This window comes from Cyanistes caeruleus, chromosome 6 (genome assembly GCF_971803275.1).
Source record: "Cyanistes caeruleus chromosome 6, bCyaCae1.hap1.1, whole genome shotgun sequence".
Lineage (NCBI taxonomy): Eukaryota > Metazoa > Chordata > Aves > Passeriformes > Paridae > Cyanistes > Cyanistes caeruleus.
The window spans coordinates 68,636,018-68,652,596 of NC_141706.1; the positions used below are offsets into that span (position 1 = coordinate 68,636,018).

Sequence of the window (16,579 nt, forward strand, 5' to 3'; positions counted from 1 at the left end):
CAGAGAGCCCAATGGCCATGGTTCTTTACACTGTGGTTCTTTTCAATAATTCAGTATTTCTTAATCTTTTTAACAGCCTTTGCTAATAGAAATTAAACTGCTAAAGACATCTGACCTGTCTTGCATACTTTATCATGCTAAGTTGTAATTAATGTAGTTTTACTATAAGGTAATTTGGGGGTTGATTCTTCAATGTACTGAACGATGGTTTTCTATTGAGATCTCTTTTCTATCTGTCTAGTGGACAGCAGTGGCACCACTTCCTGTTTAGTAAGACTTTTAGACAACTTCTAGAATATCTGGTGTTCTTGAAGTTTGGCTTCTACTTATGATCAACATATATAACAAAGCACATGAGTCACAGGAAATCTGCTCTTTGATTTTATGTATTTGAGAGCAGGAAAATGGATTCACATGAATAGGTAAGGACAAAACACAAATATGTCAGGGCAGCAAGCCAGAAGTTGATGAATTTGTCATCTGGCACAATAGTCCAAAGCTTAAGCACTCCTTCGTTTAGAGGGAAAAACCCATTTGTGTCCATGAAGTTCAGTGATTTCAAACTCAGGATTGTCCCCTAAGTGAGGAATGATAATATCAAATTATTTGTTCAGTGATGAAAGGTTTCCCAGAAATCCAATCAGAGATCTTTTCAGCAGAAGATCCTGAATTAATTCAAAATAAAACATGTCAGCTTGTCCCCCTGCTGCATTTTTCAACATCCCTATTTGAATTTGAAGAACTTGTAGAAGTTACTCTCTTTGCAGCTGTCCCTGAAAGAACTAGAGTTCATTTTCAAACACAAACATAGTTTTCATATGTCAGGAAGCAGTTTTTACACTTTTTGCAGCTTCATATTAAGTTCACCCAAATGAAACAAGATATAATCCAGAAATGCTCTGAAATTTGTGATGATTTATTAGTTCAGAATGTTCTGTGTTTCCCTTTAATAAATAGGTCTATGAATTTAACAGTTTTTAAAATAAGCCAATTTTTTAATGTCATGAGAGCTGTCACACAGTGAGTGCAGTGAAATACCATTTCACAGGAGTTCTTTGATAAGGTTTTCAGGTGGTCTTTGTATGCATATGAATACACCTGACAATTTCCTGGACAATTTTTCTAATGCAGTCCGCAACACACAATCTAATAGTGCACTCAAGTACCCAAAATTCAAGAAAACAAGGTTCAGCTATACAAAATTCCACATTTTCACAATCACTTGGATACAGTGCAGCCCCCAGCCCTGGGCAACCCTGAGACATGCTCTGTTGGTCCTCCTCAGGAGCAGGCTGCAAGTGTTTCTGTGGAGACCAAATATTGCTTTCCCCTGCAGCCATAGCATTTAGTGGAGGTTTAGTCCTTCATTTTCTTTATCAATCTTGTTCAACTTTGCAAGAAAAGGAGGTTCTTTGTAAGCAGATGTTACTGCTTGCCACTTTCAAAATAAGTAATCTCATATCTAATTTATATATTCTGTTTGAGGTAGAGAGGATAGATATGTTCTGGCCTTGAAGGATGCTCAAGAACACAAAGACATGAAGTATTTCCAGTGTGGTTACAATAGCAATATTTTTATTGCCTTAAGCAATGCAATTTCCAAGTAACATAGTATTTATGTTTTGAAATTTTTAAAATCCTGGTGCAACTGACCATAAAGAATAGGATAAAATGTCTGGTTTTTTTTAAATTATAACAGCAGTACACTATGAGAGAGTGAGTACTGGTGGAAGAATGCAACTGGATCTTAACTGTAATTCATGCCCTGGGGCTGTTGGAAAAAGCACTTCTCACAAAACCAGGCAGTCACTGAGGAAGTGACTGCATTCTGCAGTTACTGGAGTCCCAGTGGGAGGGAAAACTCACACAGAGGAATTCCCTCATTTGGGAAATTCAAGAATATGCAGGAGTGGGAAGAAGATTCTTTGGGTGGTGCAGGGTTAGGGTAATCATGAAAATCTACCATCCTCCCCTGAGCAGCGACTGACACATACTAGGTAAAGGTCTTCATAAACTCAGATGTGATATGCTGTTAATAGTTGTTTCTGTGAACAAAGTACATAAAAAAAGGAAACTAAGTTGTTTAAACACTTTTACTGGTGTTTTGTTTTATTTTATTATACAAAGCCACATTTCTTTAAAGGTTTTCTATATATGTGTGTACTCTTTGTTTAAGTATAATATTTGGAGTTCTTCATCAGTTTTGATGTGCACGCATAGTGTGTCATCCTGGAAAATGTTATAGGACTGAACACAAATAAGGGGTTTCACTGTGTGGAAGGACATACTGAGCAGCCCTTGTTCAGAAGGAAAAGTCCCCTTACCAGTGCAGTGCAATTCAGTCCACCCAGTGTCTGTTTGCTCCCTAAAAACTGCAAAAGTCGTTGTGAGCATGGTGCAAAGGAATAGAAGGAGTCAGATAGTTCTTGTGGCTTTGCTTCAGTAGGATTTCCCAAACCATTCCATGATTCTGTGATTACATGATAGTTTGCAGAATAGGAACAACTGCTCTTTAGAGATTTTTTTTCCGACATGTACATAAACATTTTAAGGAAGGGTAAGAGGAATAAGAACCATTAGTCATAGTTTTATACAGACCTGGATAATGAAAAGATGGTCAAGACACTATTAGAAAATGACTATTCCATATATGCAAATATGAGAAGGACTGAGGGGTTTTGAGATGGTTATAAGAAAATGCATGCTTAAATACACCCAAACATGTCCTTGATTTCCTGTTCTGTGTACCCATGCCTCAAACACAAATTAAATGCTTTAAAACTTGGCATTGTTCGTCTGCTGAGCATTTGTAAAGAATCAACAACAGTGAGGAAAATAAAGAAAATAATGAAAGTGTTGTAAAAGGGCAAACCTCCATTCATCCTATGGCTGTAACACACAAGACAGTCTCCAGGAGCTCCCATCACAATTACTGTGTTCAGCAATTAGGACAAATGAGAACTAGAATAATTTCCAGCAGCCTTTCAGATTGTTAAAACTGAATAAAGGACAACGAACAAGTATATACACAAGATACAATTTAAACAGTCACATTCAATCTGTGAAGAACATGGTGAAAACAATCAAAATATGTATGGAGGCAAATCAAAATATTCGGATTCATGTGGCAAAAGAAAACAGCTGTTTCTTTACTAATGAGAAATAGAATATTAAGGCTTGTATTTATTTTTAAAAAAAGTTATTTGATTGAAACACAAATTCTCTGCAACATAAGGAGTGGGAATGTATGTATAATCAGAGAGGTAGGCAGTGACCTTCACTTAGGATGACCAGAGAAGGCACCACTAAGAGCCCAAAATCAGATCTGCAGCAGTCTGTATCTCCAGTGAAACTTCAAAATTAAAGGGTCAGGATGGAGATAAACTGTCCTTGAGTCCAGTTCTGGCCTGCTGCAGCTTAGATGGGATTTCCAAATACAGATCTTTCAACTTCCAGAGTGGCCATGTCCCAAAACATTGCAGATGTGTGGAGCTGAGTTCTGTACAAATCACACAGCAAAGAGCAGGAACATTTCTCCCAAAGGCTTCCTGCCCAAGAAGACAGGGATTGAAAGGAGGCATTGGCACTGGGCATCACAGTCTTTGTATAGGCAGTGCAGCAGAACTCTTGCAGAGACCATAAGCCTTGTGACACAGGCATGTGCCTTTCCTGCTTCAGGAGGGCAGCAAAACCAGGCCAGGTGGCTCCAAAGGACTGCAGCTTCCTCATCACACAGGGAGAATCTACCTGGTTGGCAAATATTAAAGGCCAGAATACAGAATTTCCTGGCATAGGTTTTCATATAAAAGATGTTCCTGCATGGTTATTTTAAGTGAGAGTCATGCAGACACGAACACCACCACCACAGTGCTTGATAAAGCAAGTACAAATTCTGAAGCTGCCACTACAGTTTATCTTGCTTAGACTTCAGAATTATGTAGGGTTTTAAAATCTAATCTTGTTGCTTCTGTGTTTGTACTTCTGGAGATAACCTTAGTTAAATATGATTATTTTCTAATTCAAAGACATCCAAAAATGAAGAATCAAGAACTTCTCTCCAAAGTTTGTTCTGCTGCTTAGTTGTGGTCAGGATTAAATGCACAGACAAATAAGGTACACAAATTTGTCTAAGATAAACTGACCATCCCTGAGCATTTTGCACTTTCCCTCGAGTTATTGATGCAAACACAGGTGGCTGTGTCATCCCTTCTAGGAGTACAGAATTTGGCATCTATATTAATCATTCCACTAGAAGTAATGCAAACCTACTTGGACTGGCTTGTAGGTAAATATAGAAAGCAATTGCATGCTAGCAGGGCATCTTACCCCCCACCAAAACTTATCTATTGTTTGTTAACCAGTCCACAGGACAAGCTGTCTTGTAGCGAGTCATTCTGGCACCATTTTGGCACCAAGGTTTACACTGGTCTGGCATCCCTCAACTACCAATAAACATTTTCCTTCTGAAGTGAGATCCGGAAGATAAAATGAATTTCTGAGTTGTAAAATTTACAACTATAAAAGCCACAGCAAACTACCACAAAGCAGAAATCCTCTATACGTTTCCTGGAAACCTGTGGAGTTTCTCCCGTGAGCAGAGACAATTGTTTCACAGTTACTTGCCAGGGGTTGAGTGAAGGAATCTGTGCACATCATCACCATTTCAGCAGGTAATTACATTTGACTTCTAATTAGTATTACTTCTTTTCCTAGCTTTAATCCAGGTACCTAGATACAGTGCCCTGTTCTAAGTGATGCTATAATCTACTAATAGTTCTTTTAGTTTTATACTGTATAGTTATTCTGATTAAGATCTTTTGCCTGTTATGTCTGTTCATTTGTCTTAATAAATAATTAATTTTTATATAAATATATCTGACTTGCCATCATTAGAACTCACAGGACAAAGTGCTTCCTTAATATTAAACTGTTGCCAACATCTGAGGCTAAGAAAGGATTTACCTTCATTTAAATCCTTTTCTGTGAAGAAGGTTAAATACACAAAGGATTGTGGATTTAACACCATCTACCCCTCAGATAAACTTCCCAGACAGCAAAGCTTCTTTAGTAAACTTTGTCTGAAGCTCCCAGTCTCCCTGCAACCTTCACTATTTCAAGTTTTCACATTTGGAGTATTCACTGAGACATAGTGTAGAAGTAAGTCAAATATTGTCTCCACCCCATCTGTAAACTGTTCTCCACTGAATTTCTGAAAAGCTGCATGACTGCAATTAATCTGACACAAAATACTCTAGCATAAACAATGCACCTCTGAGACAGTCACAACTTGCTCTCACAGCACCAGTCAGAAAAAAACACAAAAGCTCATGTAAAATGAATCCTTTGACAGAAAAGTCATTCAAGTGGAGTCTGGTCAGGATAAATCAAGAAATCTTAGTTTTGTTTTTCATCCCATTTTGTTAAATGGGGATATAGAAACAAAATCAGTGTTTGTGTGTGCTATGTAAAGCAAGCAGATAAGGTAGTCTCAGTGCACTCCATAATCCTGTTAAAACTACCTTATTTTCTATTACTTTAAATTCTATTACTTTTCAAAGGAAAACAAGAGAAATAGCTCTAATATTTGAACATAGCACTAATATTTAATGACACTCTAACATTACCCAGTGGGAAGCATTTTTGTCACCCTGGATTACTCAACAGAACAAGTAACACAGGTCTTCAATTAATCACTGTTGAGTTGTTGCCTAACAGTTTCTCATTGAGATATTTATACTCTGTTACATGAAAGTGTTAGGCAAATTTCTCCATTTATAAGAGTAAAATGAACAGTAGCAGCATTATCTGCTGCCAGCAGAAGCTTTAAACAGAATTTAGCGAGGCCACTCATGTTATACGTTACTCAGATTGACTTCTGTACCAAGTCACAGTATGAGCATTTCACATTACTAGGAATTTATTTTATTATACAGATTGTCATTACACATAATACATATAGATTATACATAATGTACATATAAATAATGTCTGGAATATATGACACAATATAATTAACATTATAATAATGCAATTGTATTTTTAATGGAGTAAATAAATTATAGATACTAATTATAATTATTTATTATACAAATGATATAATTCAACCATATGCTCTCTGGATCTTTGCTGGGTAAGGTTTTATACTCAGAAGACCAAGTCCATGGTAGGCTTGTTGATTTCTGCAGACCTCTCCTGACCTTTTTTGTTCCCTGGAACTCTCTTATCTCTTCCTTTCACATGGTCCTCTGAGGCTTATGGTGTTTTGCTTTTGGCTATGACCATATTATTAATTTCTAAGTGAACAAATGACAGGACTTATCACTGGATATTAAATTAAGATCTAAGAAATCTAATTACATCATATTTTACTTCCTTACTTTTTTTCCTTAGTAAGCTATCTGCTATTTATTTCCAGTTTCTGGTCTTCTCTTTTTGATGTTACAGATCTGGTTTTAATTCTAGCAAAGTCTGTAGCATGAAAACCATTCCAAAATAAAGGCACTTACTTTGCAAATGACAAGGATCTATGAGTTATCCAAGGTTAATCATGCCTGAACGGTTTGATTGCTCTCTGTGCTGAGGTCACTGGCTCTGTGCTGAGCAGTGGACTTGGTAAGTTTTGATCTTAACAAGTCATTTGACAGTTTCCCATGAAATCCAAATGATCAAACTGGCAAGAAATGGAAACATTTTGTTTTCAGAAATTAGGGAAACACAAATTTAGCACACAAATAATGAACATTTCAGATTCATCAACTACACTAATCTGAGAAGGATGGATCTATATCACAGTTTGCAGAGCTGCCATATGACTAGTTAGAATTCTGTCCTCTTTTGGTAAGAAGCAGGCACTATACAGGATTCTTAAAGAAGAAGATGCAGAAAGAGGAATTAAGATCCAGACCATCTGTTTTAAAATGTTGGAATTCAATTTCCTATGGAAAAGAGGTAAGGGTCTTCATAAAATATTGAACTGGAAGGTCTTTGCATTTCACCTCCCTGCTCTGTCTCATATTCCTCACTGCTGATGTGGTGCACTGGCATTAGTGCATGCAGCATTTATTTTTTTACATTAAACATGATAGAGGAGAAAATGTATAAAATGCTTTATAAAGACTGAAAAGGCTATCTAAGAGTATGTGAAGACTGACATGACAGAAAGACAGAAAGAAAACTAATAAAATGTAGTTTGTCTTTGAAGTAACACCTGTGGATCAGCCTGCACATTTCTGTGCCAGTTTCATCATTACTGCTGCCTGTTACAAAATCTTGAGAGAGGTACAGAATTACATGAATGGAGAAGTAGATTTGTTCTTCAGGGCTCAGTTGAAATAAATTGAGTTGAACACAGACTTTGAAAAGAGTACTGAAAAGCAAATTAGGTATTTAGGGATTAAGGTATTATAAGTAGATGGCAAGCCAACAGCGAGCCACCAAAGCAACATGTAGGACATCTGGCAAGAGAGCACTACCCCCAAATTCCAGGTTTGCTGCAAGGCTGTTGTCACCACAAGAGGTAGAAATCTTTGTAAATGTCTGGTAGCCTCTGACCAAATCTACTTTATGACTGATAAAAATCTGACACAGAAGGCAATCAAACATTAGGATTTTTTTCTGTGAGTTACCTGGGTTTCTAAAAGGTTTGGCTTTGTGAGAATTCACATTTTTTGCAAACTAGAACTTTTTCTTTTAACAGACACTGATTAATGTTCCAGCACTGACTTCATTTCATGTGGATCTGTGAAGCACTTTCATATAAATATTGGTATTCCCACAGGGATCCAAATGCAAGTTACAGACTGTAAAGTAAATAAAGTGACACATGACAATGACAGTTCAGGGGTTTTTCCCCCAGGTGTTTTGTCCCCTTCTTGGGCTTTTGTTTCCAATCAGTCTACCACCAGCCTCCAAGGACCTTTCGTTTCTTACTAAGTTCCTCCTGTTTGGGCTTTGAGGGTTTTAAAGTGCAACATCAGAGGAAGCCCCTTTTTCCTTAGGTGTTGGCTCTTTCCCCAGACTGTAACAGAATTGTGAGACATAGTTTCTCTCTAAAGTAAGCTTTGCTGCCTCCACTGCTTTACACTGTGTTCATCCTTGAGTCAGATGGTTCCATTATTAATTAATTATTGTTATTATTATTTAATATTTATTATAATCCCTCTTTACATGCAAGTTAGACTGTCAGGCTTTGACCCTCCCCCTTCAAAAATATAAAACACAGCAAAATATCTGGACCCTTGTTATCTTTTGGTACTAGGAGAAATCATTGCCCTGTCATTTCCATTAAAGCTGAAGCCGGTCTGTTTGGGGTGAACAAAGCCCCAGGAGAAAGGAGGCTTCTCCTTGTTCTAAATTTGCAGCATCGCAGCTCATTGCTTTTTCTCTTTAAAATGTTCTCTTGCAAGAACCTCATCTCTTTCCCCAAACACCTCTACTGCCTTTAATTCACGAGCATAGTCAGGGTAGCTAAAACCCCAGGAATTTCTGAAAGCACAAGTGTACTCGTGGCACTGCTCTGAAGCACAGACCCCTGTAAAGCCTCCATGACATGAACAGCAGCAGAGCCAGGGTTACTGGTCTGGTCTGGTCTGGTCCCGGCTGCTCCCCCCGCCCCAATGTCCCTCGCTGCTCACCAGCTGTTTGGAGCAGAGACAGACATGCTCCTTTTTCCTTTCTCCTTTGACAATGTAACTAGGCTGCATTTTAGGAACTAGAGGTAATTAATGTTGAAGTGAATAGCACAAAACAGCACATCCAGAGAAGGGCAAGACAAATTTCAGTTCCTTCTATGCTTTGCAAACAAGGTACCTTCCCTGTAGCCTAGCTAGGAGATACTAAATAATCTAACACAAACCATAAAGTCTTAGGCATTTTGCCACCAGTTTCCAAATAAACTGCACCAAGTTCATGCAAAATACACCAAGTTATTCAACTTCAGGTCTGTGGTAAGGACAGCTTATCACTTTACAGTGTTGGTTTTTCTGTTCATATTTTTTGCTAAAAGCATTTGTTTATGGAGAAAAAAACATCTGCTTGAGAGAAAGAACTAGATTTTTATATTGTCCTGCCAAATATTTGTGATGAGTTATAAAACTATTCTGATAAGTTTAAAGTAATTAGAACAAATCTTTAAAACTGTCAGAAGAGTTGGAAGAAGAGGGTAGGAGAGGAGGAGAAGGCTCAGTATGAACAATGCTTTTAGATATAGCGCTTCACTTCTAGGTTGCCCTCTATGGAGTCAGGAGCAGGACTCCATGATCCTCGTGAGTCCTTCCCAACTCAGGATATTCTATTATGGATGCTAGCTTTAGAACAGGCTGCAGAGAGCTGCAGAAAATGCAGGCCCATGGCCTCTCAGTCCTGCCTGAGAAGCTAGCCTGGGAATTCAAAGGAGGATTTCAAAACAATCCTCAGAGACAGAAAACAACTGCCAGGTGCTGTTTATCTGTCCTCTTGTTTCCTCTTGCAGGAGAGGGCCAGGGGGGCAGTGTGCCCCTGACCAATGATGGTAATGTAGCACTTTGCTAACCAATAAGAGTTTCTTTTCTGTACTTTCCACGTATCTGTCTATAAGACAGGGTGTCGTGGTTTAGGGCTAAAGCAATAAACTAGAGGAACTCTCGTGTTGTGACTCCCTTGAGAGTCCAGTGTCGTTCTTTATCGCCGTTCCCAATCGGAACGACATTCTATGATCTAAAATAGCAGCTCACCTGGTAGCTCCCAGGACTGCATCCTTCAACAAGTACTGTGGAGAAAAGGGCCCAGGGAAAGCCAAAGGGAATTTAAACCAGAACAGGAGGTGAGCATATGTCTTGACCCTAATTTTCCTTGGATTTTATATCAGTTGAGACACCACTGGAACTCAGGAGTGGCAGCTATATTTGTCTTTTTCTATATCTTTTCTCCCTTTATCTCTCTCTTTTCTTCTAATTACACCTTCTCAGAGTTATGAGCAACTTAAAATCAGATAGGCTTGGAGTTTGCTAAGTTTAATGGACTAAATTAATGCTCCATTAAGTGTTTTATGTTGATTGAATGCTGCTCTAAAAATTTTGCCAGTTGTCTAATTTTCTGAAGTTGCCAGTAAAGTTTTTGTTGTTTTGACTTCTTGAGAATACCTTGTCAGTATTTTTCCTGTGTGTCTAACTCAGAGCATATAAAAAAACCCATAAGCCCTTTGAAGAGGTTGTGTGAGCCATGTTTTGAGGCCTTACACACTCCGGGTCCCTTTGTTGAACATGTTTGAGGCATATGCCATAGTCTCAGGGGATGCTGAAGTGGACAGGGCTTGGACACAAGAAAAAGCTGTGAAAGAGGTGATGAGTGAAAGTGAAAAGTCATCTCCCTTGTCTGAAAAACAGTTCTTTGGCCAGAGATTGCTCTTTGGAAGGGGCTGCATATCACACTCCATGTATGCCTGCTGCAGGACAACCAGGAGAAGGATCAGGTACCAGACCAAGCAGGACACATCTGGCCTTCCCAATGCACCAGGGGTATTCTCTGCACATGTAAGCACAAAGCTATCGAGAATATTACCATCAGGTAATCTGAACCTAATGCACAATATGTACACAAGCTGCATGAGAGCATCAGCTGCATGATAGCAGCACTGCTTACAGCAAGATGCTGAGCAGCCCACCCTGGGATGCCAAAGGTAAATTTAGGCAGCGTTTGAGATGTGTGTTTGGGGCAGTTAGAATAGATGGAATCTATTTTATGGGAAAAAGAAGGCAACCATCACATCTCTTAACAGAATGATACTCTCAAAAGCATCAGGAAGAAAAACTTCACAAAGCTTCAAGAGCTTTATCCAGATGTGAGTGGTGGCACACTGAAGCATAAGGAAACACTGTATGAAAACCCTATTAATCTTTCTCCCTTTTTCCCTGGACAAATGAAAAACTGTTTGTCTAATAGTTTCTAAATTGTACACTTATGGTCTCACCTACATTAGAGAAAAATGGTTTTAAAAATAGCATCTCCTTTCGTTAAATGCACCAAAACTGATCAGGGCAATTAGTAAGTTCTCAGCCATTGTTTTGTATTTACTATGGGCATAAAACATTGTAAGCCTAATTTTATACAGGAAGACTTTCTCTGCTTTCTCTCAAATAAATACCTTGATCAAGAAGATAGAATGTTTTTGAAAAATGTTATTTATTTGAAGTAATTGCTTTTTAAGAGCAACAACCTAATCGTCATTCACACTTTAATGTATTTAGAAATTCTCATGCTCCAATGGTAGATAAAAAGTTATATAAGCACTCTAAAATGCATTTCAATATTAATTTGAAAAAGTAGTTTATACAAATGAAGTGTAGACTTTAGATTTATCTGTCACTGAAAGATAAAAAGCAATCCCTTTTATCTCATCCAGTCCAACAAAAAAATGTATAAACTCTGCTTTCCCTCATTTTTTAAAACCCAAAGTGATCTCTTTAGTGACTTCTTTTGGGGGGACAAAAAAAGAGAGGAAGACAAATCAGCTTAAAGCAATGTAGTAAATGCAGGCAAATCAACTGCAAAAAAACAAGCAAATGATCCATGTATGCAAACGAAAAATACAAAATGAAGATAGGTTACTTAAGAAAAATTGTTTGGTCTTATTATAGTAATTCAATACAGTTTGCACTATTTAGAGATTGACACATGCTTTTGCAATTATGTACTTTGAGCCACAATGTTTATATTCATTTTACTCAAGGTAGTCTCATTTGAACTGCAAAATCCTTCACTACCTTGAGAGTAATGTTAGAACAGAGTGTCCCAAGTTAGATTTGCTGCTATATAGAACATGGTAAGTTACTGCACACCTCAGAAAGCTGGTGGCTGCACCTGATTCCACAGGACCCTGGATCAGCACGTATCTCATCTGCAGAAGCCTCTTAAATATTTGGGGGAGGAGATGGGAGAAGGTGTCATTTCAACCTGCAACCCACAGAGATCAAGCTGGATGTTAAAGCCTCTGTGATCACCGGTTCACAGTTACTTCTGGGCACTCAAAGGGAGCTCTTCTTTATCAGACACCTGCAGGTTACTGGGACCCCTTTGTAGCGTACAGAAGGAATCAGGCATCACATCAAAGGGCCCCTGAGCAAAAGGGTTGAACCAGGTGGCAAGAATTTGCACAATGAGTTGGAGAGGATTCACTAAACTGGACAGAATTTTTAAGAGTAAAGCCAGCTGAGAGCTCTAGTGTATATTGCCTGAAATAGTGCCAAGACAATTTAGGAATTTATCAAACAACCCAGAAGAGGGTTTTGCAGTATGGAATTGTTGCCAAGGCTGGCAATCCTTACAAGCCTGAGACAGGCAGACAAATACAGCATGGGTCAAGGAAGGATGGAGTTGCAAACAACATCCTTCCCTTTCCAGAACTACCAAAATGTAAGCACTTGGTATCTAGCCCAGATTTTTTTCAGGGGGGTTACAGACTTTTCACAATGCATTGTAATATTTCTTTTAAAAAGCTATGGATTTTCAGAGAGTAAATAGGACTCAAAAGCCTCGACGGTGTCTCATCAGCTGGATATGCATTGAAAGATCTGTTGATCAGTCCCTAAGAAATTCATGAAAACCACATGAAAGTTTCATGAAGCAAAATCCATTTTCCACAGTTTAACAGTAAGCAGTTTATACAAAGGCTGTTATAGAAGTAACCCAGTGCCTACAAATATACTTTTTCTTTTGATCTATACTAAGTCCCTGAGAGCATTTAAAAATAAGTAGAAAAGCTAAATTAATTATTGCCCTAGAATGCACAGTGTAAAAATCATAAGAGAATTTTATAATCTCAGGGGAAAAATTACTCTTGCTAATCTTCTGTTTAATTAAAATGGGTCCTTTAGGTTGCAACTGGCTCTAGAAGTCAAAAGCAGATTAGCCATGGTAAGTCTGAACATAAATTATTAGACTGTGCAGGGTGCTCTGGATGAAATGATGTAGCCCTGTAGTTCTCTCAGCCTATTTTATAGTTAAGTTTGTGAAAAAAGTGAAGTTGACAACAGTGCCCAGAACAGCCTTCTGTTTCTCTTCTCCAAAGAACAAGCATCCATCATGAAGATACACAGATTTGGTGAGAGCTATGGCATGAGGAAAAGGCAGTGGCTCAAGGCGCTCAAACTTGAGCACCAAATCCAAATGGATCCAAAATGGATCTCTCCTTTGATTTCTTGTTGGAATTAAATAACTCTCATTAGAAATTTACAAACCCTGTCAGGAAAAGTCTAGATATATTTGGTTCTCAGCTTGTAATTCTTTCTCTCCATGATATGGAAATGAAAGATTGTGATAGTTATGCATGGTGATCCTAGGTTTAGGGTCTACTTTTCTTAGTTGATTAATTAATAGCTTCAAATCTATTTTACTACTACAAAGAAACCCATCTGTATCACTACCAACAGAAAAGCATCTGTAACATTTTGTGTCAAAGCTTCATCCCATGTATCTCTGGCAGGTGCTTAAGTATGTCTTATCAGGAATTTAGAAAGCATGGGGATATATGCCTTTCCCAAGTACTTTACAGCTTTCAGAAATTTCTAGCACAGGCACTTCCTGAGACAGGTTTGGTTAAATAACTCAGGATAAAATTAAATCGCCTAGACTGATAAAGTTGGCTGCTGTTGTAACAGCCCTTATATGTAACATCACCATCCAAAGACATCTCATAGAGCACCCTGTTACCACTCAGATATGGATATATTGGTGGATTTACTGCATATTGGGAAAAGCTTGACTATGTCTTCTCTGGAAGTCATCATGGTCCCCCCACCATGTCCTGTCCCACCTCAGACATGGCAATGGTAGAAGCAGACTTCTTCACACTAAAATTTCCTCTTGCAAATTGTTTGTATAATATCTAAGCTGATATATTTGTTTGCTTATTAATAGCCAGAAAACTTACAAAAAAGTTAAGCAACTACTTATTCACTGTAAAATACGTACAGTACATTTGCTTCCAGGCAAATCCCTAAATGGGAATGACATACTTTAGAAACACCACTAATACCTTCAGTAACAACAGAGAGGAAATTTTCTTTAGAAATAACAGCCTGCACTTGTCACAGAATGCTTATCTATCATCATCCAAACAAACCAAAACAAAATACACAACAGTGTAAACTCCGAGAAAGATTAAATTTTCACATTGATGGGTGATTCCATTTCCCATTAATCTAAGTGGTTTGCCTGGGCTCCCAGGCCTCTGGTAAATGCATCTTTCCATCTTCCTGTAAGGAAGCTGAGTTTACACTTAAGGACTGACTACATGAAAGATGAGCCAATTATTAGACATGAAGCAACCTCTCTTGGCAGGGGAGGAAGCAAAGCAGCACCACTCCTCTATTAGATGTCCAGGAGCGCTTTCTATTCTGTTACAGCTGCATTTGATGGACATCATTCGCTTTAAGTGACTGAGTGCAAACATGAGTCAGATGAAGCAAGAAGGACTTACATGGATAAAGGCAGATCATGTATGCTGCATAGGTAAAACCAGCAGTAGGGCACGTTTCCCAGGATTATCTCTGTGTTGGCATACATTTGCCTTTCTGGAGCAGAAACTAAAACACACCGAGCATCTGGGACATCCTTCTTGTACACAGGAGGGACATCTTTCAGAAATCTATTTTCTTGTGTACTTTCCTGCAAGATGCAGAAACTTCATTAGCTGTTGTCATATGTGAGAAAGAGACTGGCTCATGTTCCAAACAATTGTGCACTTTCTGAATAAAGGAGTGGTTCATGGTGCCAAACTTGTCCACACTCTGTTAAGCCATGATGCAGCTGTATAGCCACTACAGGAAATCTGCTTATTCAAACAGATCAGCCCAATCTTCTCAGCCTCATTGTCCAGCAAGAACAGAAAATATAACAAAATAAGAAACAGCTGAATCACTGGAAGACTTCCAATACAACATGTTTTAAAGAAAATACTTAAAGTTTGGGAAGCATGCACAGCTCCATTGCAGACTTCATTAAAGAATGAGCCAGAGACAGATCTGTCCTACAAGCAAAACTTCCAATTTTTGCAAGCAGGATCAAAAATATTATCAAACATGAATTTATAGATATTAAGACCCTTTACTGTTGAGTCCATTAAAACAATAACAATCTTATTTTTCAGATTAGTAGGAACAGCTATATTGACTAGCAAATCTGGAAAGAATAGGAAACTGTTAGTCACATCCCTTGGTCCATATTTATTTAGCAATTTTCTGTTCATTAGCAGAGGGGGAAAAGAAAAAAGAAAGCTAACAGTTGTTTATACTCCTTAGTAAACATTACATAAAATAAGTTGCTTAGAATAAATTTATCATTAGTGCCCTCACACCGTGCAGTAAGGAAAGTGTTATTTTTACGGATATTTCTGCATTTTTAGAACAGCAGATTAAAAAAAACAAAAATAACAAACGAACATTAAATATCTTGCCTCAGACCTATAAAGTATGAACCTCTTGGCTGTTAAGAGATCCATGGGGACGGGTTGATCTCGGCCGGCCGGAGCCCCCGCGCCACCTCGGACCCCGGAAAGGGGCGGGGGGCTCTGTAGTGACCCGCTGGCGCCCCCTGCCGGCTGCAACGCGGCGCTGCAGCCAGGGCAGGCGCGCATGCGCACTGACTAGAGCGAAGCTTTTTGTCACGCGGTAACTAAGGGCGACACGGAGACCCCGGTGAGGGCGCGTATTGCACCCCTCCCGGAATTCATCGGGAATTAGAAATGGACACGGCATAAAAAATGAATTCTTCCTACTCCCTTGCCACTTACTCTTCTCATCAGTCTGCAACATTCCCTCCGTGTGACAGAAAAGAGAAGGCATGCTCATGTTAGGGTTGAAAGGGGGGTTCTTTCTCTTTCCAGGCCAAACTAAGGAAGCACATCCAGAAACAGGCACAGTACTCGGAATATAGCCTAACCAAGACCGAGTACAGGAGAAGAATCACATCCCTAGTCCTGCTGGCCACACTGTTCCTGACACAGGCCAGGATGCCATTGGCCCTGGCCACAGCGCACTGCTGTCAGCCTGTGCCACCAGATCCCTTTCTGCCTGGCTGCTGTCCAACTACTCTGCCCCCAACTTTGAGTGCTGCATGGAGTTGTTGTGGCTGAAGTGCAGGACCTAACATTTGGTCTTGTTAAACTCCATATTGTTGGATTCAGCCCATCTAGCCAGCCTGTCCAGGTTCCTCTGCAGAGCCCTTCTTCTTTCCACCAGGTCAACACTCCTCCCCTGCCACCTTGGTGTCATCTGCAAATTTGCTAGTAGTTGACTCAATCAAGCTTTTGTGGTGAAACAGAAAAACCGTGAGCAGCCAATTCACTGGAAAACTGTATGTTAAACACAGAGAAGCACAAAGGTTTTGATGGTGTTAGAGTTCAAAATAATAAGGAAAAATGATGGGGAATTATCTGCCTTGGAACAAAGTATGACCCCATCCCATACTCTCAGCTCCCGCTCCCCTTCCAGCGTGGCTGTGACCCGGGCTGGCCATACCGCTCGGTGTCTCTGGACCTCACAGCATTTCTACGTGGCTGCTGCACCCGGGTCCCCAGTACGTTCTTCTCTGGCCGCCTTCCCCGAGC

The 16,579-nt window shown here is 39.2% G+C and overlaps 1 long non-coding RNA gene across 1 annotated transcript; it reads right to left on the minus strand.

Annotated features, from left to right (window-relative positions):
- Positions 1-895: 895 nt before the first annotated feature.
- On the minus strand, positions 896-15,565 carry LOC147652815 (uncharacterized). Its single transcript, XR_015288644.1, has 3 exons — positions 15,435-15,565; positions 14,453-14,640; positions 896-3,747 (listed from the first exon to the last, which is right to left on the minus strand). It is a non-coding gene; the product is annotated as an uncharacterized LOC147652815 (long non-coding RNA).
- Between the last annotated feature and the right edge of the window lie 1,014 nt (positions 15,566-16,579).